At 43.6% G+C, this 25,867-nt stretch overlaps 1 protein-coding gene and 1 long non-coding RNA gene across 4 annotated transcripts in view; one reads left to right on the top strand and one right to left on the bottom strand.

Annotated features, from left to right (window-relative positions):
• ST6GAL2 (ST6 beta-galactoside alpha-2,6-sialyltransferase 2) overlaps positions 1 to 25,867 on the bottom strand; it is a 250,821-nt gene that overhangs the window by 100,748 nt on the left and 124,206 nt on the right. The window lies entirely within an intron of this gene.
• On the top strand, positions 2,205 to 22,671 carry LOC142069961 (uncharacterized). Its single transcript, XR_012665922.1, has 3 exons — positions 2,205 to 2,494; positions 8,404 to 8,628; positions 22,101 to 22,671. It is a non-coding gene; the product is annotated as an uncharacterized LOC142069961 (long non-coding RNA).

The following is a 25,867-nucleotide window of genomic DNA, read 5'->3' as shown; positions in this document are numbered from 1 at the left end:
CAAGGAAAAAATGTTTATAGCTCTCTCATATCTCCCCTATCCATTTTGATTTCTGACATAAGATGACTGGCTGCAGAAGGTATGTTTGCAAAACATGAATATTTTGAAAAATTGATGATCCCATGCCAAACCATGAATGCTGAGAAATACATTATCCAGATTGTCTTGTGAATTATAAAGGCTTTCTATCTTTTAGTTCACTTTAGTCCAACTACAGGATGTTGTCAAACCTGCACAAATAGGTCAAAAGTCAATTTTGAGTTTTAGAGTGCTTTAAGAATACAATAAAAAAAGCTACCACGAATGAAACTACCACAGAAACTAATCAAGAATTGCATTTTATATTCATTCACAAACTTCAGCTCTATTCTCACATCCCAGTATCAGTTTAAGTTTAAGGTTCTGCACCCCTTTGCACACGTAATTCCTCTTGCAGGGAAGAAGAATTTAGCGTGTAGGAACAGGACAAGTTGCTTTATCTTCTTTATTATTTGGAAAGTGTTTGGAGGAAGAACAGTGCTATGGTCAAAATGCCATAACAGGACTCTTGAGATCTGGGCTTACATCTGAGCTCTGCCAGAGCCGTCCTGCAGGTCACCAGATTGCTCACCTCACAGGAGTGTTGCAAGGATAGACTCATGATTAATTTGGATTCCCATAGTGCTTAGGAGCCCTAGCTGTGGACCAGAGCCCCACTGGGCTAAGTGCTGTACAACAGAACATAAAGACAGTCTCTGCCCCAAAGAGCTTACAATCAAAAGAGACTAGACATGCACAGGGTGAGGGAAAGGCTGTAACACACAGGCAGAGTGAACAATGGCAGCAGGCTTATTAGTTCCATAATTGTAGGGTGTGCGTGGGCAGGGGCGAGAGGGGGTTAGTTAGAAGGGGATCAGCTAAAGAGAAGGGAAAGGGGATATCGAAGGGATGGGGGTAAAACAGAGTCCAGTCAAAACTGTAGGAAGTTCCCTCAATGAGGTCCCTGCTTTGGCTGTTTCTGCTCCCACCAGCTGGAGTCTCTGGCTGGCTCCTCTTTGCAGCTTTCTCTCAAGCCCACATGGCAGGGGAAAGGGAGGTATCACCTGGATTCTCATGCTGGCAGGGGGAAGGGGGTGTCTCCCCTGCACAGTTCTAGGTCCGGGGAGTGCTGAAGAGAGAGGTGACCCCAGCTGGGCCTCATTTTAGCCCCTTCCCAACAGTAGGGCAGTCCCTGCTTTGGCTGCTTCTTCCTCAACCAGTTGGAGAGTGAAGTGCTTAGATCCAAGGGTGAGGTGGCCCATCAGTGCACACTACATTTAGATGTTTAAAACAAAAAAAGAGGGAGGATTTCCAGAAGTTTCCACCCAGATAAGGCTAAGTTCACTGGTTGCATTTACCGGTGTCATTGGTAGCAGACTTCCCTGGGACAGGAGCTCTCCCCGAGGGACTGGTTGCAGTGGCTAAAAGCCACTGAAACTCCCTTGAGAAAGAAACTGCAGGGGTCATTGTTACACCCGAACTCAGCAGTGTTGGCTGAAAAAGGGGTCTGGACAGAGCAACCCTGAAATTCGCTAAAGTAGCAGCTGTTGTCTGAATGAGCTCCCATCTACAGCATTTCTATGGGGTGCCAGGCAAATTAAAGCTGGCCTCCACTCTCAGCAGAAACTCGCCGGGGAACAGAGGCAGAAATATCGCCTGCTGACCTGAGGGAAGACTCCCCCATCCACGTGTGCAATGGGCTTGGCTGATGCGGATGTATTTTACAGTTCCCTATGCCAGTTGCGTTGTATTGGCCTCTCCAGTAAGTCTCATGGGATGTTTCATGATAATAGGGCACAGCTGCAGAGCCCTAAGTCACGGGGTTACTAAGGCCCCAATGCTGCAATTGATAGCACACGAGCAGACTTCTGTGCCTATGTGGAGCTCCACTGATTCAAGATCAAGAGTTGAGGGCAAAGCATCTTATAGGAGACTCTTTGCATATGACATGATTGGGACTGTATGTAGACAGGGTTAAGCTTAGAGTGTTGCCCTGGACTTGAAGGGTATGTATACCCTGGAATGTGATCAAGCTAATTGCAACCATATTATGTGCATTCAGCCACTATGAATGAATGAAATAGAACACCATGTAGTTAAGAGTTAATTTGGAGACAGGCTTTTAGAGACAAGGTCAAATCTAGCTGGCAGTTTCTGCTAATCAGAATGTGAGGAGAAGACAGACAAATAAACAACTCAGTCCGAAAACCTTGGTGGTTGGAAAACCTTGAATCTAGACGCCTCTGATATTAAAAGTTTATTGAAAGTTAGAAAAGTGATGATCCAGTAGGGATTTTTGTGACCTATGTGTTTTGTAGAAGTTAGTTATAAAAGATTAGCTTCTAGAGTGTATTTTGGAGCAGTCCTCTGAAGCCATCTTGAGAGACATTTTTCCTGACACCCTTTCTCCCCGGTGGGTGAGCAACTGGCCACTGCGAACCTGATGTTAATTACTCTATACTGTTCCAGATGTTAGGTAAATATCTGGCATGTTCTAAACCTATTGCTTATGTTTGTGTGTGCCTAAATCTAACAAACAGGGGCAACTTAACTATTTCACTCCAGGCGGTGTAAGGAATAAATCAGCAGGAACACAGCACTTCCATCTGATAAGATTCATGATTTATTCCTTATACTGCCTGGAGTGAAATAGTTAAGTTGCCCCTGTTGGGGGTTCTGAAAGCCCTGGGTATGGCCTTTTAGTTGGAATGTTAGTGCACTACACAGTTGTCAGCATAAGAATATTGTATTTGAAATGCCATGTTTTAAGTGGTTTCAGAGTAACAGCCGTGTTAGTCTGTATTCGCAAAAAGAAAAGGAGTACTTGTGGCACCTTAGAGACTAACCAATTTATTTGAGCATGAGCTTTCGTGAGCTGAGCTGTAGCTCACGAAAGCTCATGCTCAAATAAATTGGTTAGTCTCTAAGGTGCCACAAGTACTCCTTTTCTTTTTATGTTTTAAGTGGGGTTTATTTTAAAGTGTATTTGGAAACTGATTTTTTTAAAAAAATCTGACAATTTGGTATCATTGCACTCAGGGTTGAAGCCATTTGGTAGAAATCCCAGAAGCTCTGTTATAGCACAGTAGACCACTGCACATTCAAAAACCTGTCTATCATTTGGATGTTGCTATAGCAATAGCCTAGTTCCAGCTGGAAGGAACTGGTTTACTTGTGCCTGCATACCCTGAACTATAAGCTTGCTTTCTCCCATTGTACAGCAGTAAACTGTCATTTATAAATTGAGGTGCAAAATAACACCTGAAAAGTGGAAAGCTGTTAAAAGGATACCAAAACACCCACTTTCATTTCAAAGCATCTCAGTGGCTTATTTCCAGCAACATAAAATGGTATCTCTTTTAATGGATTACTCCTAATTATTTCCAATGCTTTTGTTGCTGAACTAGAGTCGGTATTAAGAAAAGCAATTTTACAGCATTTGAACCAATTAAGCACTTTTTTAGCATTGCTATAAATAAAGATGCCAGTTCATGGTAGTTATCAGTTCTCCCCAAGCTTGTTGGAAGGAGTGTGCAGCCCCATGGAACTATAGTAATTACAAATGATCTCCAGATGGTACCATGACAGGCCAAATTGATGATATTTTTTACAGCCAAAAGCTTATCTTCTCAGGCACAAATGAGCAAGTCTTTCTCAGATGTCTTTTTCCCACGGGGGGCCCCTTTCCTCTTGCTCCATTTGCACTCTCGGTCAGAGGAAGGTTCTCTAGCACCCTTGGTCTAAAGTCAGATCACTGACAGTGTCAGTGACACAGAATGAGAGCACTCAGGCTGTACAGTCTGTTTGTTTCTTTAGGACAAGATGGTCTACATACCCCAGCTGTCAAAACTACCCAGGCATCATGACAATACACTGGTAGAGTGCCAAGTTTCCAGTGCCAAGAGAAAGATAGTGATTGAAATGGTGCGCCCATCATCTATGTTTAGTAAAGTTTCTGCAGGACAAATTATGCTCAGTGGCACTTCTGCAGCTACAGCATTTTCAGGTTCTATCAGAGACTCCAGGGCAATCCCCACTGCCTTTAATGGAGTTGTTCAGGTGCAACATATTGCAGTGTAGAAATAATTCTTTTGCTGAAGCCCCGCAAGGAATAGAATCCAGAGTACTCTCTCCTAGCGCTGTAGAGCTCTCACAGACAACAAGCAGACTTTTTTTTGTTGTCAGTAATTAAGGATATATTTCAGAGTGGGAGAAGGGCAGATTTGCTGAGTAAGATGATGCCATTTTTTACTCAATCACTTTTCAGAGCAGAAAAACTTTAAGGTTCCATGAAAAACACTGACTCTGCTGCACTGCATACGTTTTTCAGCAGACATTTTACAACAAATAAAAACAGGAACAGTAGATACCACAGGGAACAATTCAGCTCATTTTGCAATTTTTTCCAAAGAAAGAATGCTTCTAAATAATGTTAGCAATTAAATCCCAATTTGTTTGACAAAGCTACACCTTCTTTGTGTTAATAGGATGGAAAGGGCCAGTGCTTATGTTTCATTGGAGATATTTTCCTTCAAGGCTGGTTTAGCAGGTCAGCAGCACATCTGTTTATGTTGCAAGTGGAGTATCTTTACAGCAGAAAAAGGGAAGCTTTAATTTAATAGAAATGCTTCTACCATTTTCAGAATGAGGTAGGATACAGCAAAAATTCTAGGCAGCCTAAAACAGCAAGTTCTAAGTATGCCACCTTCCTTTCCTTCCTCAATATTTTCCATTTGCTCACAGTGTTAATGCAGAGTATTTTGAGTGTTTTCCTGTTCCTCTCCTGTGACATTCTATACTTCAAAGCAGCACCCTGGAACCCCCATATTCACCACTGTCATATAATTATGATATGTTTTGTACAAAGTATACCTTATGAGGTATCATCTTAAAAGTCTTGATCGGTTGAACATTAATATACTGTTGAATTGTATGTGCTGCCCTTGTATTGGCAGTTATGACGTTTTGGTGTGTGTGTGTTACTGAAATATGTTGGGAGGTTGGGAACACCCATAACCAGCCTTTCAGGTACTACAGTGGAGTAGCCAGATGCACAGATGGCCCATTAAGGGCAATCCACTCTCCCAATGGCCATCCCAGAAGACTTATCAGAGAGAATACGTAGACAATGGAGACTGCTTCATGAATGGGGACTGCTGATCCCCACGTCAAAAGATGTTTCCCACAAGCTGGAAGAAACTATAAAGAGGGGAAGTGACATCATCACCAGGCCTCATGCGCTCCTCCTACAACTCACCAGAAACACCACTGGAGGACAAAGACTTGAACTGGGGAGGGTGGTCCCAGCCTGTGTATTGAAGATCTGTGACCTGTTTGTACCATCTGTCAGGGTGAGACACTACTTGATTCAAATCCTGTTTAGTTTGTATAACTCAGATTACAAATTTATTTTTATTTCTTAAATAACCAACTTTGATCTCTATGCCTGCTACTTATAATCAATTAAAATCTATCTTTCTGAAGTTAATAAATCTGTTTTATTTTTTACCTAAAACAGTGTGTTTTGGTTGACGTGTTTGGGAAATCTCAGCTCAGTTTACAAAGGCTAGTGTGTGTCCTCTCCACACTGAGGGTGGGATGGACTGGGTAATGAATTTACACTGGCCAGGCTTCTGATGGGGGCAAGATGGTACAGTTCTGGGGTGCAAGTCTTGGGAGCTGGGAGGAATTGGCTGGAGCTTTTCCATTGTTGGTTCATGATTGGCTGCAAAAGCATTCATGTATCTCAGTTGGGTGTATCCCTGCCTGTGGATGTCTATGTGTAAGTGCAGTATCTGCCAGGGATTTGTGGCTTTACACAGCATCACAGTATAATAGGGATACCCCAGGTTGGTGGGACAGAAGGCTCAATGGTCTCACAGTCCAGGTTGCACCCCGGGCACCCTGTCACACCTCCCAGTAAGACAGTTGGCTAGTGCTTTCATGCAGATGGTGCTAGCAGGAAACAGCAGTAATTTGTTCCTGTTTTGCTATATAGGGAAAAAAGAATACATCATAAAGAGAGTGGGTTGCTAAAAGTACAGATGCAGATCTAATCACGAAAATGCTTAGCATGTGATTAACTTCATGCTAGTAGTTTTATTGAGGAAAGTGGAGACACATGAGTAAAGCTAATCAGATCCTTGAGTGTTTTCAATATTGGGAATTTAGAGCACTTTCTGTACTTATCTCTTTTTAATTTTGTTCCCCAAACTAAGCAGAAGATGTTCTTGCTCACTGGTGACTGTTTCTGCCAACAAGCATGTTTCAAACTTCAGCCATCCCTGTAGCTTTGTTCAAAAAGTGTGCTCACAATTTTCTAACAATCAGAACAGTTTATTTCTTCCATTTCCCCAAAACTCAGCACTGGCTAGAGGGCTTTGGCTTAAACTTTAACAAAAATCTTTAGGCAGAGACCATGCATAGAAAAATCTCATCCTGAAAGGTGAACATTTCTGAAAGTCATGAGCCTGTCAACACAGAGCTTATAATGGAAGTAGTTTTACAACTTTCCACCATCCCTACATCATTTTCATTTGTAGGCTCTGATCCTGCAAGCTGCTGTGCCTGAGAGGACCCCACTGCCTGTGTGGAGGCCCAGACAAGTCAATGGGAGCAGTTTGCAAGGCAGAAGCTTTAGACTGCAAACTCTGGGATAGCAACTGTCTCTGTACAACAGGCTGCACAATGGGATCTCAGTCCTGTTTGGGGTTCTGAGTAGTATGGCAACAATATAACTATGAAATAGAAAAAGCTGGTGTGACTGATATTTACTTTAATTGACAAACAGAACATGTATTGTATTTCATTCTAGGGGTCGTTTGCATCACTAAGCTCTCCATTATCTATCTCTGCTTCCTTGCCTCATGTAATTAACTCAGAGTATAATCATTAGGAAAAAGTTTATTGAAGCTAATGTGATGCAGGCTAGACTTAACTGCTTAATTACTTGCTTCTAAGTCAAGTCCTTTACCTGCTTCCTTTGTATTATGTCTTTTTAGATTGCTAGAGCTTCTGGGCAGGGAACTATATTCCTAGGTACCTGCAAAACGGCACACACGAATAGTGCTATGAACTATTCCATTCAGGTTCTTGTACTACACCAGTCACCCTGCTATTTGATGGAAATAGGTCAATAAGCTGTTAGAGGCCTGAGGATCTCTTCATGTCCCTGTTCTTCAAGAGGCAAGCCATTCATCAGGTTTTAAGCCAAACAGTGCTCCTTTTCTGAGGTTTGTCCCCCAGCTGGTACCGAGAGAGAACTGGATGTGGTGTTGTCTGGTGTCAGATGGGGGCTGGCATTTTGAAAATCATGACGCCCCACCCCTGCTGGCATGACCTCGCATGAGCAGCATGATCTTGCACACATCGTGAGTGCAAGGTCACGCCACTGGGGGTGGGCCCATGCTGTTCCTGGAAGTACTGCAAAGTCCAGTATTCTGGGGTTGCATGAATGGTCATCCTATTCAACCTCCCTCAGGGTTCCATGACCCACTCACCATCCGTCTAACTGAGCAGCACAGTCTCACTGTGAAGTCCATTAAAAAACCCTCTCTCACAACAGATCACCCATAGGGGTCTTCCTGCTAGGAGAGGGGCACATTCCTCTGCAGCATGCCCAGTCCCTGCCAAACCAGGGAGTGAGGCTGGTCCTGAGGATCCAACTCTACTCTTTCATGCTAGAGCACAGAGGGCTAACTAGAGCCCCAGGGATCACTTCTGAACATGATTTTTAATGAGCACTCTCAGTGTGGGTTGCACTGTCTAACATGAAAGGAATCATAATTCCTGCTCCAAGCAACTTGCAAACTAAGGGCTAAATCGTGGCTGGAAGCCACCTCCACCAGCGAGGGGACAGGGCAAAGGTGGTAGCTCCTGAAGATATACTGACTGTGACAGGCAGAATGCCTGTGGGAGAACAAAAAGCAGCAGCAGAAGCTGCTGTTGCTACACCCTGTTATAGCATCAATCATACACTCAACACCTAGTCTTTTGGTGACCCAGCTCTGCAGCCAGTAGGGAATGGAGCGCCATTGTTACTCCTTGTGCATCGTGAGTGCCCAGACCACCCCTGTGCCTAAACTTGCAAGGGGGCAGAAGGATGGGAAGGCTCCTTGCACCCTCTCTCCTGTATCTGTGCAGGACTACAAAAAATCTAACCAGCCGATGGAGGCTGTTCCAGGAGCTGCAATGTCACTTGTAGGGACCATTGTACCCATGCTCAAACAGACTGCCACTCTTAGTGGGAAAAGAAGGAAGATAGTTGTCCTTGCAGGTCCAATTGTAGCTTGAAAAGTTACAGCTGAACTAACCTGATAGTCACATGATGGTGAAACAGGCTTACTTGCAGAGTTTCAGAAACTTTGTTGTGGTTTTGTTTTCAAGGCAGCATAGAAGAGACCATTAGGCTGGTCAACCAACCCAAATGTTGCAAGGTAAAGGTCGTGCCACACACCATCAGACCACAACCAAAGTGGATCATCTACATTTAGTCAAGGCAGGAGTTCTGTTACCTCTTGTGCCCCATGCTGGCTATTGTACCAGTGCTGAAGATAGATGGCACCATGAGGAGGTGTGAAAATTCCCAAATAAATATGATTCAGAGTTTGGGTAAGTTATAATTTTCCATATATTTTCACAGCTTTCCCATTGTGACCTGCTAGAATAGCTAATAATCAACTGTGGACCTCAATTTGAATATCAGGAGTTTTAAACGTTTTCATTGAATGCTTTATTGAGTCAGCTCTGTACCAAACTTGCAGCAGAAAGATTTGTTCCAATAAGAGAAGCTCCTCATTATTGCATCCAGCTATTTCCTTATCAGTCATTTTCTGCAGGATTTAATCTCTTTCTTTTTAAAGTTACATTTCTAGTCTCTGTGCTTGTGAAGAAAGTAGGAACTGTTACTGTATTATCTTTCAGACTCAGCAGAAAGACACTTTGCTGAGAAAGAGAAAGCTAAAAATGGGGAAGTTGGGAAAATGTGCCATTGGCAAGGGAAGATATTTAAGAAGGTGATGAGCAAGTCCAGATTTTCAGAAACTACTAGTAGAGGAGAAAGGAGTTATTAACTAGGGCAGTAATGTAGGGAGCTAAAGTCGGGAGAATACCAGAAAACAGGGGCAGGAAAGGCATCAGGAAGATTAGCTGTAAAGATAGGGTGGGAGCAGGAAGGTCCCAAAATGAATGGGGAAGAGATATCAGAAACTGGGGCATTAAAGGAAGAAAAAAATCATCCCTAGCCAGGCAAAAGCAAAGAGTGATCTTGTTTAATCCAACCAAGGATGACTTTTTAAAATCCCATTCCAGTGAGAGGGATGGGCTCTGACTTCAATGATGCAGCACAAACTGTATTAGAGCACCAGACAGCGAAAGCCTGGCAAAATCATAAGGGCTCCAAGGGCTTGTCTACATGCCAGAGTTGTGTGACTGTAACAGTATCGGTCTAGTTAAACCCCTAGCGTGGATGCAGTTATAGCAGTATAAAGGGGCCTTATACTGGTGTTGCTTATTATTTAAGTATGTAGCACTTATTACGTACTACACACTTAAAAAGGCACCTTTAAACTAGTATAACTGTGTCCGCATTAGGGGATTGTACTGATTTAACTAATCTGGTAAGAAAAAAGCCACATACCTAACCAACATAAACCGATACAAAACACAGTGTTAAGATCCTTTACTGGGATTTCTCCTGAGGCAGTCCCAATTTTCTAGTCATTATCCCAGTCCCATAACACTTAGTCATGCAGCACTAAGAGTGGATGAGAATTAGATAAACCCATTCTAAAAATCTCATTACGGGTGGAGAGACGTAACAGTGTTCTGCTCATCTGTGTTCTCTTCTCAGCCTGCTCAGAATTACATTCCCTTTGAGGACATCAGAAAACCTGCAATTAGATGCTGACATATAAAGGGAGTGGGGAATGTTAGGTCAGACTTAGACAAAAAAAAAACCAATAAGCAGGCTCTGCTCCACCACTGCCCTCTTTTATAAAAGCTGGAGATGGTTATACTATATGTGACAGATATGCAACCACATGCGGTATCTTTGGGGACCATATTGTATTACATTTATGACTGTTCTGTGTGTCTCGCAGTAGGCTAGGGATTGTATTCTACTTGATGGGAGACAGTTAGCACCACTCATCCAGGAAGTGTAACAGTGGGGGGTAATTAGTCCAGACCCTGGGATTATAAACAGCTCCAGAGAAGTACCATCCCCTGGGGTGATTTGCATATACTAGCTCAAACAGGTACTAAAGACCAAGGAGACAGACAAAGGCTGTTGGTATAAAAGGGTCAGCTTGAACTGAGTGAGGGCCTTCCATTTGGATTCAACAAATGGACATGACCTTTATTTCCATGGGAGGATGTAACTGTACTGAGGGGTTGGAAAGACGTGAACCCACTAGGGTCACCAGAGGACTGATGAGCAACTTCTGGGACATGTAGTATGCAACAAGATCTTTTTATCATGTCATAGGTTTGTCTTTAAATAAATGCGTTCTGCTTTGGAAGAGCTGTTTGGGTCACTGGTAAATCACTATCATTGTCCTTGGATGGAAACTAAGGACCAGGGACTGGATGTTTGTCAGACCGGCTTGGGATAGTCACAGTAAAGTGCAAGGGGACTCCAATCTAAAACCCCAGTCAGAAGGGAGTAGGATACGGGTCCCTGCCCAGAGAGAGGTGAACAGCCCTGAGGGGCATTCCTGGAGCAGACCATTGAAGGGGGTCGGTGGATTACAGGTGCAGTTACCTGAAACTGGCACTATGTATCATATAGTTCTGAAAATAATTATGAATAATTTAAAGCCATTAAACTTGTGCGGTCATTATCTGGTAAATAGATAAAAAGACATTTTATATTTATAGTTCTTCAGTTACTCTTCCAATAGTACGTTACCAAAGTGGATTTTTCAGGAGCTAATGAAATCTCCCTGATGTATGTATGGACAGTACAAAAATGAGTACCCTATGCATTGTGGATTACCTTTCCAGACCTTGGAACACTTTGATGGGTGTGCAGCCCACCAAACCCCTAATAGGGTTAACATAAGCCTGAGAGGCCAATTAGTTACCTGGACTCACCTGAGAGGAGGAGGGCTTGGGTCAATTAAGAGAAGCCAGCTGGGGAAGGGCTGGGTCTGCACTATAAAACCAGGAAGCTGAGCACAGAAGGAGGCTACAGAGGAAGAAGTTGGTAGTTGTTTCCTGGGAGGAAGTCTGGAGGAGAGTAGGCCCTAGGATCTGATTCTGGCAAGAGGCAAGGAGGGATGAAGTAGCTAAGGGGAGTAGAGTAGGCTGCTGTGGTGACTCAGAAAAGAGAAGATAGGAAGGCTTGATAAAAAGGAGCCCAGGGAAATAGCAACCAGGATGGAGACTGTGAGGACCTGGATTGCGGGTAATGGAGTCCCTGTGCTGGAACCTGGTGTAGTGGGTGGACCTGGATTCCCTATACCAGCCCCTGGTACAGTGGCACAGAGCCAGAGAAGGGACTGAATGCTGTCTGGCAATTGCATTTTGACACTGGACTCGTTGTCCTTTACGAGCCTGGAAGCAGTGGACAAAATGATGACCTGGCCAGAGGGCCGAGTTACCAGAAGAAAAGCTATTGCAAAGTGAGCAATGAGCAGCAAGGGGGAACCTAATACAGCATGAGCATTCCCTGACAGATGCACCAGGGCATGCTAGTGGTGAGTGGGGATCCCATTACACAAACACTTTGTCTGACAACACTGATTTTTCTTGCAACTTTGCCAAGAAGATCCCTGCTAACTTAATCAAATACAATAATGTATTAAGTAATGAGTTTCCTAAAAAGTGCCAAACTCCATGTCATGCCTTGTGAAAGCAGCTAAGCGAGTGCTGCTTTTATGTACAAAGTACAGCAATTAGTGCAATTTGCAACTAACTTCGCTTTCATTTAGACATAATTTCTTTCTAGGGGAAAGTCAGTTATGCTCTTACAAGCGGATCTGCAATAAAAGTGCTCATCACTAGATTTTCCACAGTGATGCATGTTTAATTGTGGTGCAAAGCTACATGTATTTGTCTACACAGTTACAGTGCTAATACTTTAGTGACTCAAAAGTTAACTGTAACTGAGGTTCAGAAATACAATAGTGGGTTGCTGGAGAGATGTCAATTTACATAGCTGAGAATCTGGCTCAGTAACTTCTTAATATATTTTTAAACCTGGAAACTACTGATCTATCACATTCAGCTTTCCCCTCTAATGATTTTGTCCTCTGCAGAAACAGTATTGTAGAACAGCAGGAGGCCTTTCTATTCTGGACAACAGGAGGGTAGACAGAATCAACCCCGTAGACCAGGGTTTTGAAGGCCTTCAGTAGTCTCTTTTCCCATCCTACAAAGGAAGTGACGGTCTCCTCCCACATATTCTTCCTTTTTTTAGAGTCCCTCAGTTATGCCTCACTTCAGCATATAAACGTAAGGTTTTCCCCACACTCTCAACTCAGTATAGGCACGTAACTCAGAGCCAGGCAATGCACCCTCTGCTAGCTGGGCATAGCATAGTGGCTCTCCTTCCCCTTCCCGACCAACAGATGCTCTGCCCTATCAGTGGTCTGACTCTCCCGAGACTTAGCCCTCCAGCTAGGTCCTTTAGTCTTTCCCCTTCTGAGGAAACCCAAATCCAACATGCCACTCCTATGGCTGGAGGTTTGGCCCAACTTCAGGCATTTGGGCCAGCCAGCTCTTGACTCCAGTCTCTTCACACTCCCACTGTCTGTGGGCTGATAGAGTAACCCAGGCACAACCTCTAGCCTGGGTTCTGACCCCGGGACCCTCTTTGATGCAGACATGGTCTATTTATTTATCTCTGCTGCTGTATCTCTGGGCTACTTCCTGCTGTGGCCTGTAACTAGGCCTTTCTCAGTCTTTTTCCCCAGCTGACTCTTCTGCAGGACCTCAAACAAAGGGAAATCAAACTAATTAAGGAACCAAAACAAACAAAAGGTTCTGCACCATGCCTACCTGTCTCAAGGAGGTGCTGACCCTTCGGAGTCTCTAGTTAGGGTCTAGACCAAGCTGACCATTCCTTCAAGGCAATCTTTAATTAGGCTCTGGCTCCAGCCAGGCCCACATTCACAGGGCTAGCTCAAGAGGTCTACTTCCTCTCCCAGTCAGCCACCACCAACCTGGCCTTTTCTTCTTTTATCTCCTCCCTCCAGGCTTGACACCTAATGCAGGTGTACTGGGATGAGGCTGATTGCACCCACAGGTTCTCCTTAACTCCTTCAGGCCTAGTGTGGGGTTGGTACACCCCATCACATCAAAGGGTAGTTCCATCTAGGCCCAAGGTCTCTGCTCCTTGATGGCAGTCTCTCATTCAGCACTGCTCCCCTGAGCCAACAATCTCTTATGTGCAGGAAAATGGAGGCATCATCCCTCAGCAAGGGACTTCTTTTCCTCCAAGATCAGGTTCCAATTCTTCCCACACTGATCTTCCCTCATGCTGAGGGACCAAGATACTATGTGAAGCTGGAAGGGTTTTTGAAAAGAATCAGCATCATCATAGAATAGGCAGGTCTGCCAAAAACCAGTATTCTCAGAGCCTTGTCAACTTAAATCAGTTTTCATTGTCATCTGGAACTGCCAAATGTACTCAAGAAGCTTCTAATTCTCCCTGGTGGTGGATCAAGCATGAAGCTTGAGTCAGACATTCCTCTGAAACCTTCATATATACACATCCAGACTCCTCTTACAGGAAGTCCATGTGTTTCCCGTTACCAGGTAGAGTCTCTGATGCCACCCAGCATGAAAAAGGTTTCCCACTATAGAAGCTTTACCTTCCCATTGAATAACTGTGACAAGGAAAAGGTCATCACCCATTTTCAGCACCACATAGCTCATGCAGCCAAGGCCTCCAAAAAAAAAAATCTGTTTGTCATGCAGGCTTTGACAGAAGAGCTGGGCAAGGGCCTTCCTATGGTTTAACAATAGGTGAGCTCCTGTTAGATTGACTTCCTTACTGATACTCTTTTGAGGGGGAGAGGAGGGAAACTGATCTACAAATTCTCCCTGCTAGGGGTGTGCCCTGGGGACAGAAGTGTGACAGGATGAAGCCTGCAGTCTTTCCCCTTCTGTACAAAATCTTTTTTTAATTTGTATAATATGCTTGTCCTCAAGCACTAAGTGTCTCAACAATAACTCTTAAAGAGCCCCTGCTACAAGTTCAGGCTGACCCCAAAAAACTATTTCCAGATAACAAAACCAAGACCCTGCCCACTCAACTCCCTACACTCCCAGAATAAGTTCCAGAGTCCAGGCCTCTCCAAGAAGAATGTTACGCCATATTTAAGGTGTATCAGCTTAACATCCTTGCTGATCTCAATTGCTTACTTAAACATTGCACTTCTTCATGCTTTAAGTTAGACAGGGCCCAAGCCAGGGAGGGCTTTACAGATCAAAACAAATATTTGGCACTGGCTTCCCATTCAGCCTATAGAGCACAAGTGTCATGTTCCTGTGAGAAATGTCATGAAGTCAGCATATAGCCACATACAGCACCAGTATTGACCTCACCTCTACAACTAGCAATACTGGAACCAGATTTCCGTGACCCGTCTCTTTCTGGTTTATGCCTAAGTATGAGAAGACCATTAACCATGATGGTCTGTTTTCCTTCTATTGGGAGAATTGAGGGGATACTGTGCCAACTTATTTTAGCTGAAGTCTGGGTCATAGTTGCTAGGTGTTTTGTTAGTGATATGGTTTTTAAAGAAATGAATGTTGGTTGAACTGTTTAAACAGTTAATATAGGACGTGCCAGCCATTCAAAATCCCGGTATATGGAAACTCCACTCAGTTTGACCATGTGTCAGAAAATCAGATTAGACCCAGACAAGTTACTTCCTTAAAACTAGAAGGTTGCAATTGCTAAACAAAGTTACCAGTGGGGGAACATTAACATCCACACTAACCTCACTTTTCATGCCTTAGCACTCCATCTATCCATAACACTCAGACACAGCATCCTCAGCTCTACAAACTCCCTTCCAGTTCCAGCCTCCCACACCACACATCCCCATTCCTTACGAGTCTTACAACCTCCGCTCCAGCCTCAGGCAGATTGCTGTGAGCCCTACAGGCATGTGGTGTTGTAGTCGAAAAAGCAGAAGGGAGGAATTCAAGTCACTCACTTCAGTAGGAATGTGAGGAACTGAATATATGAATTGCAGGTTAAAGCTCACACTTCAGTCACCTGATACTGCTGCAGCTCATGCCCTGTTAAAGCAGGTTAAGAGCTGTTCTAACTTACAAAGGGATACAACAGCTCCACGGGGCCAGAGATACCCAGGAAGACTGGTCAATACATATGCTGTCCTAGCAGAGATGATGCATAGGGAGGGGGCATGCAGGGTCATGTGCCACCCCAGATTTGCTGCTTGGCTTGTACTGAGCATGTCCTCACTCTGCTTCTCCCCCCGACACTATTGCAAGCATGAGTCATCTGTTTTCTAGCCATGCCCCCTTTCCTTCAACTATATTTTCTTTTCTTTTCCCTGCTTGGGAAACAGAGTTGAGGAGAGGCAAGGGGGACTCAGCCTTTAAGCCATGAAAAGATCACCCTTATTATTCAGGTGATCCTCTCTGGCCTAATTAAGCCATTTTTAGAGCCACATTTTACTAGTATTATGGCCTGGAGTCCTGGCAGGAAATAAGAATTTAATAAAAATACCCTCAGGTGAGATCTTCTGTGTGTGTAAACCAGTACAGCTCCTCTTAGAAGTGGGCTAATCAATTTTTTGGTTTGCTGGCAGTTCTGAGGAAAAAAAACTCTACACACATTTCAGATCAACCCAAAATCAAAATACTGAATTTCTGGCAAATCAAAAAAAAAACAGAAATACTTGTGTTTCAGGTCACACAAAGTATTTGTTTTCTTAAATCCAAAATGAATCCCTCATTTTGATTTTAGGAGACATTCACAAGACAGGAGTGATGTTGCAGGAACTCAAAGCCAGGTCTTCCCAACCACCAGGCTAAGTGGCTGTCTTATAGCAGATTTCTCTATTGCCTGCTGGAGCTGTTCCATGTTGTATTAAATATTCAGAAGGCGAGAGTGTATGACTCTGTAGCATGGTGGTAGGGCACTCACCTATGAGTGGGGGATACTGAGGTTCCAGTCCCTGTTCTAGGGTGGGGCTTTGAAAGTGAGTCTCCCACATCCAATCTGAGTGCCTTAACCACTTGTCTATTCAGTATAAGAATAGCAGTACCACCAGGGCTTTTTTGATTGACACCTAAGTTGCCTTGTGACTGTAGAACGTCTCCCCACCCCTGCGCTTTCTTCCCCAGAAGCTAGATATGTTGAAATGATCCATTTTGACCTTTCTGTTTTTTTCCCCCTTCAACCGGAACAATTTTGCTGAAACTGACACATTCTCAGTGTTTCGGTCATTCTGTATCGGCACTTGTCAGTTAAAAGTTTTGGCTGAAAAATTGCACCCATCTGTAGTTCCGCTGACTTCAGTGCATCTGTACGGACTTACACTAGCTGAAGATCTGACCCCAGATTTCCATTCTAACAAAGGCTGCTGCCACTATGATACGATGAAGAGCATGTCATGGCTATAAAGAAAACTATACGGCAGAGTGTGTTAGGCTCAGTTCCACAATATAGGAGTCGATAAACTGCTGGAATCCAACAAGGGAAGAGGACACAAAACACCACAACTTTGGAACAGACCTTGAGCCAAATAAGATCACTTGCTCTAAATACACAGTAAAGCCTGTGACCCAGACTCACATTCTTCATTCAGTTAGTTACTGTGGTCTCAATGGAATAACTTGAAAACACTTTTATTTCAATGAGTCTTACATGGGCAAAATCATCATGTTAGGAATGTTACTACTTGTGTTATGAATGTGCAGTAGCTGCTTTTCAGAAGCACATTTCCCAGCCATTTACATTTAAACAACAGTACTGTAGATAAAGTACCAGATCACCTTAAGTGCATGAAAAATCTTAACATATAAAATTCTCATCTTTTTAAAGATAGAGCTCGTCAAAAAGTCTACTAGAGTTTTTAACTCCCCTAGTTCTAAAACATGATTGAAATTAGTTGAACAAAGTTTTAGAAGGAAAATTGCTCCTGAGCTGTGGCCATCAATGGCAAGTTTCAACGGTGGGTGTAATAAAATAGCTGAGTTATAAATCCTTGAAAAGTGGTGTTTAGAATAAGCACAGAAACTCAGATTTAACTGTGGTCATAAACAGGATTCTGTACTACATAATGGATTCCACTGTTTCATAACTCTTAGTAAATCTTGGTTTAGGCTTGAGTAAATGGCCGTGCTCATAGTCATGTGCTTATTTAGCACTAGATTTACAATTTGTTAAATTGTTTGCATTAAACCGTATGCTCAGTACGGTTGGTTAGTTTTGCAGGCAGTATAAATCTTGGGTGGAGTTTCTGCAGCAGGCTAAGAATTTATCCTAAATACTAATGACTTTGTTGCACTAATATTTGATGTCTTAAATTATTTTTGTTTATCTAGATGTCTATAAAAATGCACCTTTTCAAAGCTCTAGGCATTTGTAGCTGTATGGAGAGAAATAAATAGTCACTACAGTAATTGTACGGAGTAATTTCTCAATAAATTACACTTCTGCTGGTAATATTGACCAAAGTTGTGGGGGCGCAAAGAGGAGGGAGAAAAACATAGTGGATGTGCTCTTGCTTTGGGGTAAAGCTATGAAAGTGAAACATGAATAATTAGGGGGGAAATCTAGTCTAATAGTAAGTACAGAAGCTGACTGGGATTGGGAATCAGGATGCCCAGGTTTTATACCCTGCTCTACCATAGACTTTGACACTTTGGCCCAATCGCTTAAGATTTGCTGTGTTGCCAAAGCTGAGTATTCAAAACTCCTTAGTCAGGCCCAACCAAAACTCTGTGTGTGGTTTTTAAGTTGTCACAGAGCCTAGCTTCTCCCCAGCTTCCAAAACTTGGTGCCAGACCCAATCTCTTCAAAGGTTTAGTCTCTTAATACAAGCAAGTTGTAATAAATATAAAGGGAAGGGTAACCACCTTTCTGTATACGGAACTATAAAATCCCTCCTGGCCAGAGGCAAAACCCTTTCACCTGTAAAGGGTTAAGAAGCTAAGATAACCTCGCTGGCACCTGACCAAAATGACCAATGAGGAGACAAGATACTTTCAAAGTTGGAGGGGGGGAGAACAAAGGGTCTGTCTGTGTGATGCTTTTGCCGGGAACAGATCAGGAATGCTCTTCAGAACTCCTGTAAAAAGCTAGTAAGCAATCTAGCTAGAAATGCATTAGATTTTCTTTTGTTTAATGCCTGGTAAAATAGCTGTGCTGAATGGAATGTATATTCCTGTTTTTGTGTCTTTTTGAAATTTAAGGTTTTGCCTAGAGGGATTCTCTGTTTTGAATCTGATTACCCTGTAAGGTATTTACCATCTGATTTTACAGAGGTGATTCTTTTACTTTAATTAAAATTCTTCTTTTAAGAACCTGATTGATTTTTCATTGTTCTTGAGATCCAAGGGTTTGGGTCTGTGTTCACCTATGCAAATTGGTGAGGATTCTTATCAAGCCTTCCCCAGGAAAGGGGGTGTAGGGCTTGGGGGGAATATTTTGGGGGAAGACGTCTCCAAGTGGGCTCTTTCCCTGTTCTTTGTTTAACACGCTTGGTGGTGACAGCAAAAGGTTCAAGGACAAGGCAAAGTTTGTACCTTGAGGAAGTTTTTAATCTAAGCTGGTAAGAATAAGCTTAGGGGGTCTTTCATGCAGGTCCCCACATCTGTACCCTAAAGTTCAGAGTGGGGAAGGAACCTTGACACAAGTAAATCAACAAAACAGTCATCTAACTCACTCCTTTCTGTCTTCAGGGCCATCTATCCCAGATGTCCCTGACTCCTGACAGCTTCCTAGTTCTAGTCAGCTCTGCTTCCTTCCTGGAGCAGCAGCAGCCCCAGGGTGACTTGCTCCAGGAAGATACCACAGGAGTTAGCTCTACTCCACCATGGTTTCCCTCCTCCTGGCACAGCCTGTCCCACTCACCCCCTTCCATTTCCTGCCCTTTGGCCCAGGTGCGATCCACCCCCTTTAATTGGCTGGACTGGGCTCACCTGCTCTGACACAGGGGCACTGGGCCCTGTTCTACTCACAGGGACCAGCTACTCTGTTACATGTCTTATTTGTCTCTGGCTTTTGAGCCTTTAGGGTTCATTTGGGTCATTTTCAAGCTCTTTTTATCAACTACCCTGAGATCTAGAAACTTATAACTTGTCAATAGAATAAGATTACAGGGTTGTCCCACTCTGTCTCACTGAATCCTAGAATGTCTGAGGCAGTGTGAAATGATGAAACAGTGGCAAGTACGACTGAGCGCTCTTCTTGCTCAGAACATCACCAGGTTGAATCCTCACTGGGATTCATGATCTGTTACCATCCAATTTTTAAGTTCATACCCATTTTCCCTTTATGAATTTCCCTTTATGTGTTACAGCCATGTGACAACATGGATTTTTTGAACAAACAGTTGAGATTCTCATGTAGCCACTTGACTCTAGGAGCTGGGGCTTTAAGAAAAAACACCTGCCAGATATCCTGAGATTTTCAGTAAAGTTGACAATAGTCTCTGTGTGCCTAAGGTTTCCTATTTGTAATATGAGGATAATACTTCACTTACTGCATTTGCCTTGGTTTTCAAAGGTTTATTTCATATTTGCAGCACTTGGAGTTAATCAAATGAAAGACGGTATATCAGGGTGGTGTACAAAATGTTATAGTTTCTAGTTTTGATGTCTCCTCAGCTGTTGGCCATACAGCTGATCACTATCCTAGCTCTGGAGCAGTTACAGGACTGCTCTATAAATGAGATCTCTCTACATGTAAATAGTTACTGGATAAGGTGCCAGTAGATAGCTACACGAAATACTTTTGAGTGCTCCAGTTTTTTATAGGATCATTAAAAGCTTGTGTCTGTGCACTGCAAATGGCTTCCTCTCTGCAGCTGCTTACAATCTGGGGGACTGATTCTTTGGTCACTTACAGTGGCATGTATCAGGAATGACTCCATATAACTCAATTGAGTTGTACTAGTATGAAAAGGGTATCAGGCCCAATGCTGTGTGTAGATGGACAAGAAAATTATGCCAACCTGTTCAGAGTTGTCAAGACTGAGTTGCATTGGATACACTTTTACATACCACTTGTTTTCTGGAATCATATTTGAAATACTGTCCAATTTAACTGAATTCAGTGCAACAGTTTGTCCTTGGTCTTTACAAAAACTTGACTACTTGAATACCATCAACTAGCTTTCAGACCCATAGGCCCTGATTCTCATCTAACTTATAGCAGTTTGCTGGTGTAACAGCATTGAAGTCAGTGACTTATCTTACATTGATGTAAGAGATAAGAATCACGTCCAACCTACCATGAAATTCTATATGGTGACTTTGTAATGAGGAACAATATTGTTTGAAGGGGGGATGGAAGAATGGTTCTCTTGTGTGCTCTTCTGCAAAAGCAAAGGAACTATGGAAATGGTGGAAAGTAACATTTTGACCTTCCTTGATTCCTTCCTAAAGTGCTTTTATGTGCTACAAGAGCTCACCCTTGACCCATACCAGTGATTTGAATTCTTGAATCAGTTTCCATTATTCCTCCAAATCTGAGTTTCTTAATTCCTTCCTTTATTGAAAGGGGAAATCTGCCCCCACCAAAACAGATTTGTGTAATATTAGAGTTGAAGAGGGAAACTCTGAAATCCTTTGTCTTTTAGTTGGAGGTAAATCCTGAAATCTAGAAACTGCCTCAAAGCTGGAGAAAAGGAGATGTGACACAAGGCTGAGTCCAATTTCACTTACACTCGTTGAGATCAGGAGTAATTCTACTGAAGTAAATGGTGCAGCGGTGTAAGAGGAGCATCACTGAGATCAGATTTGGGCTGCACTCAGTGTATTTTCAATTGACAGTCTCCACCACAACAGGCTTGTGGAGACAACTGACATTTTATTGCTGTTGCAGACATATTACTCTTCCTGCAGTACTTAGAGTCAGCTAGTAAACATTGTACAAGGCAGCTGGAACCCATGAGAAGCAAGTAATAACATAGCCATTAAGTCAGTTAGACCATTTACAAGTTACTGTAGACTACTTAACCCCTTCCCTTACTAACCCCTTACTAAAATGTGAAAACTTTTAGTGTGATCACTGGAGTGCCATAATATGATATCACACAGTGACTCTCAAACTTCTTGAGCGCATGGACGCTTTCCTGATTTGCCAAAAATGTAGGCCTCAATCTAGTAAGAAGAGCAGCACAGGCCAATCCTTATTCCCATACAAACTAGAGCCCCATTGAAATCAATGGAGATGTGTAATGATCTGCTCTCTTGAAGCTGCTTGCAAAATTGTGGTGGAGCTGAGCAAATTGATTTTTTTGTCCAAACCTAAAAATCACTCCCCTCCCAAATAATTTGGTTGGTTTTGAACCAAAACTGACTGGTGTTGGAAAGTCAGCTGTGGGTAAAGTGGTGGTGGAGGTTTCTAAGGTGCTCAGATTTGTGATTTACCCAGTGGTCATAGGCACAAACAATATTCCTAAAGTAATTGCTGGCTTTGAGAGAATGGGGTTGCCAAATCACACGGGGGCCATTGATAGGACTCAGGTGCCCATAGCTTCCCTCCTCAAGGAGCAAATGAGTTCATAAACCACAAAGTACTACTACATTGTTATGCCAGCCCTTGTGGATCACAGAAGCCAATTTATGGATCCCAACATGGAAAGGTTTATGATGGCAGGGCTTTCTGCTAGGCAGGAATTTACCTTCCCGGACAAGCTGGGATACTGTTCTCACCAAATGACATTGTCATAAATGGAGTTACTGTTGTTCTGGGGGACCCTGCCAACCCCCCTTTTGCCTTTGCTTCTGAAACCACATTCTGATCTCAGAAGGCCTTGCAAAAGAAAGCTTAATTACATTCTCAGCAGGGGTAGAATGGTGGCTGAATGTGCATTTGGCAGACTGAAATCCCACTGGTGCTGTTTACAGACTCATTTGGATTCCAGCGTCTGCATTATTGAGAGGAGCACAGCGAGCCACAATCTTTGTGAAGCCAAGGATGAGCTACTTGCCCCTGAATGGACCTATGACAGTAGTAGATTGCTGAACCAGTACACTCAATCAGAAAATGCACCAATCCCAGCTGGAGCAGGATGCACCTCGGCAACAGAAATCAGGGCTGCTCTGTGCCCCCTTATGAAGGACTTGCATGGGCCCAAGGAAGAAGGATAATGGTACATTTATGAATGTTTTTGTACAGTAAAGGAGGTAATGCCACATCACACAATGAAATGGGGTTGTGGGGTAACTGTCACTGAACACAGTGAATGAGGAAGGTATTAATATAAATATTTATTTTGGATGACATGACTTAATATAGTGGGGGGGGGGGAAGAACTGTGCATTTACACTGGGGTGACCGGATGTCCCAATTTTTATAGGGACAGTCCCGATATTTGGGTCTTTTTCTTATATAGGCTCCTATTACCCCCCCACCCCCTGTCCCGATGTTTCACATTTGCTGTCTGCTCACCCTAATTTACATTGATGTGTATCAAGAAATTGTTTTGGATACAACTTACCCATTGTGTCTTACACTGTGTTTGTCTTTATAATTCAAACTACACATTATAAGATGTGGTATCGAGATGTAATAAACTTTCTTAATAAAACAAAAGCCTTTATTTGTATTACAAAAATATTAGTGCATGGCCAGGTAGGCTAGCTGCCACTAGAACAACCGAGACCCTAGTAGTAAACCAACACCACAACCAGTAATAAAACAAAATGCATAAATCAAACACTGAACAGTGCCATCACACACATCCCCTAATTTTGCATGTCCCCTACCATGTTCTCCTTTCCTTTGTTTGTGAAATGGCACATACTTGTTGCCATTGCAGAGGTGTGGAGACCTGCAGGGGGGAAAGGTCCATGTGTGGGAAGGGGTGGATATGTGCAGTGAGGAGGAGATCACCAGAGGGGCAGAAGTATGCCAGGAGTAGATTTGCACTGTCCAGCTGCTAAGTCCTGGTTGCATGGGCCACCCAGACATGGGACTGTCCAAAGTGTTCCTGGTACGCAGCGCATGGTAGTGTGGCAGGGACGTAGGCTGCGGTACGGGCACAGCTGGAGCCCCCATTCTTGCAGCCATTAGCGAAAGCAGCCACTCAACTAGGTCTTTCTGCTGTGATCTATCTTCCTCTCTGAACAGCCAGCAGTTCTGTCTTCAAGCTCTGCAGCTTGCTCGTGACTTTCTCTTTGCCTCTCCACTTGCCTGAATCCTTCTCTTGAGTATTGAACCTGCTATCCAGAACATCAGCCATAAGTTCATCACAGAACTGCTTCCTCTTGGACCACTCTGTGGTGGTATGGAGACCTAGTCTTCTGCTGGAGTATGTGTGAGCTGCTGAGGTACAATGGACACTTGAGGTGCCTAAGCAGACATAAAACAGACTGTTATTGCCTCAGTGATTCACAAAAAATCCTTGTGGAATCTCAAGGACAAAAAATTATACTCTATAAAACTGAACTTCAATCTATTGTGAGAGGAATGCTTCATCTCCTAGAAGCTCTGGGGACGCAACCAGGTTAATTGTTGTGAGAAGACTACACTAAAAAGGGTAAGTTAAAAATCACAATTGTTTAAAAATTGCAGACCACCTTGGGCTTTGGGGAAAAGAGAGTGGCTGTGGCATACAACATAAACCTTCTCTGTCCTCTCAGGCATTCTACATTTTGGAGGATGTAACAATTCTTATGGTTCCTGAGGCAAAGAGGTTTTTATTCCAAACTTCCAGGGGCCAGCCAGCCATGTATGCCACTGGAATAGTCAAACTTATGGTGACTGAACAGCACACCTCTGCAGTGGGCTGGTCAGCTACTGAGGTGGTCCTGGAAAATACACCCTTTCCCAAAAGGTGACTACCCATCAGAAGTTTCCACTACAGGAAAAGTTTGCAGCTCTGAGCATCTGGGATTGGGGCAAAATGTGAGGAGAAAATCCACAGGACGCTGCAGTAGCATCTGCATGGATTACTGCCTCGGTATAGCTTTGGTACAGGCTTTTATGACCATATGCAAATATAACACAGACAGACCCTGGTTGGTGGCGGACAGGATTGAACCAGGGACCTCTGGAGCTTAGTGCACGAGCCTCTACTGCATGAGCTAAAAGCCAACTGGCTCTTAGCTAAGGCTGTAGAGCAGACTCACTTTATCTCTCTCTTTAAGTGGTCTTGGTGCCACTAGATGGGACAGAACCCCACACCCAGAAGATGTGTGGGTTACACAAACACACACTAATACAGGCTTGCAAAGAAATCACCGGCCCCCCACCTCCAGAACACTTCTGGACTGTATGCAAACCTCCAGCTGTACTTCAGACATCCATAGAATCCATTTAGCTTGTATGGACTACATGTCAACCTCCCCTGGACAGTTCATTGTTTACAGGCAGCTCATTACACCATTATATTAGTATGGCATGGTGACTACCAGGGAAGGCAATATTGGGTTATTTTTAACACCCTGGACCATCTTAGCAAGAATGTGCACATTTCTAATAAAACTTCATTTTTACATGCTTGTTTCACAGTGTGGTTCCCAGTCTCCATTTTGAATTCCAGGGGTGGGGGAATATGGGAGGAAGATGCCGAGGTGCTGGCATGCAATCTGCCATTAGTGGATAGCTGTAACTGCCCACGGCCTGTAATAACTTTTGCATTGGTGCAGAGCCTGACAATCGCTCCCATTCTGTACTAATAAAAACAAACATGGAGCCAGAAACTTACCAGGCTGTGGGGTGCATTCTGTCTCTTCTGTTCCTTCTGGAGCAGGTTCCTCCTCAAGGGGAGGCATCAAAAAGTGCCTCTGAGCATGGACCCAGGAAGTGCTGCAGCTGCTCCGGTAGCAAAGCCTCCTCAGGGACCAGTTCCAGGACCAGTGTCACTTTGGTAGCCTGATCCGGCACCTGCTGGCTCCCCTCCAGCCTTGTTCTAGTTTGAGCATCAGAAGGTTGCCTTCTTGGCTGACTAGGCCTTCATGAAGCAGTTTGCTCTGTGCTCAGCACAGTACCCACCACTTGGTCAAACACCTCAAAAAGGAGCAGGATGACAAATGAGGTGCCCGAAGTGCTGTTCTCATAGACTTTAAAGCCAGAAGGGACCATCATGAGCATCTAGTCTGACTACATCACAGGCTCCAGAACCTCACCTACCCACTCCTGTAATAGATCCATAACATCTGGCTGAGTTACTAAAGTCCTCAAATCATGACTTAAGCTTCAAGTTACAGAGAATCTATGGTGATCAGTTAGATCCTGAGCAGGTCAGCCAGACCCACCAGTCACACAGCTGAGAAAGAATTCACTGTAGTAGTTCAGAGCCCTCCCAACTAGTGTCCCATCTCCAGCCATTGAAGATATTTGCAGTCACAGATGGCCCACTTGCCACTGTGGGCAACTCATCATACCATCCTCTCCATAAACTTATCAAACTCAGTCTTAATAAGTTCTTAACCCTGGCTTTCTGGTAGTCAGTCTTGAGCTGTTTAATCCACTCCCTGCACTGGTCTGGTGAATCCCCTGTTTTACTAGCATCTCCTCTAGTTCCTGGCATGTGTGGTCATTCCTGGTAATCTTACTAAAACTGAACTTTTTGCTTGCCTCGCACCACAGATTCACCCAAATCTGGCTGTGCTCCCACGACCAGGAAGTGGTGCACTTGGCAAAAGACTTCTGGTCAGAAGTAGAAGAAGGTTCACTGGGTTTGCA

This window comes from Caretta caretta, chromosome 1, assembly GCF_965140235.1.
Source record: "Caretta caretta isolate rCarCar2 chromosome 1, rCarCar1.hap1, whole genome shotgun sequence".
Taxonomy (NCBI): Eukaryota; Metazoa; Chordata; order Testudines; family Cheloniidae; genus Caretta; species Caretta caretta.
The sequence above is the reverse complement of the archived record's forward strand: the minus strand, read 5'-3'. Positions and strand labels throughout refer to the sequence as shown.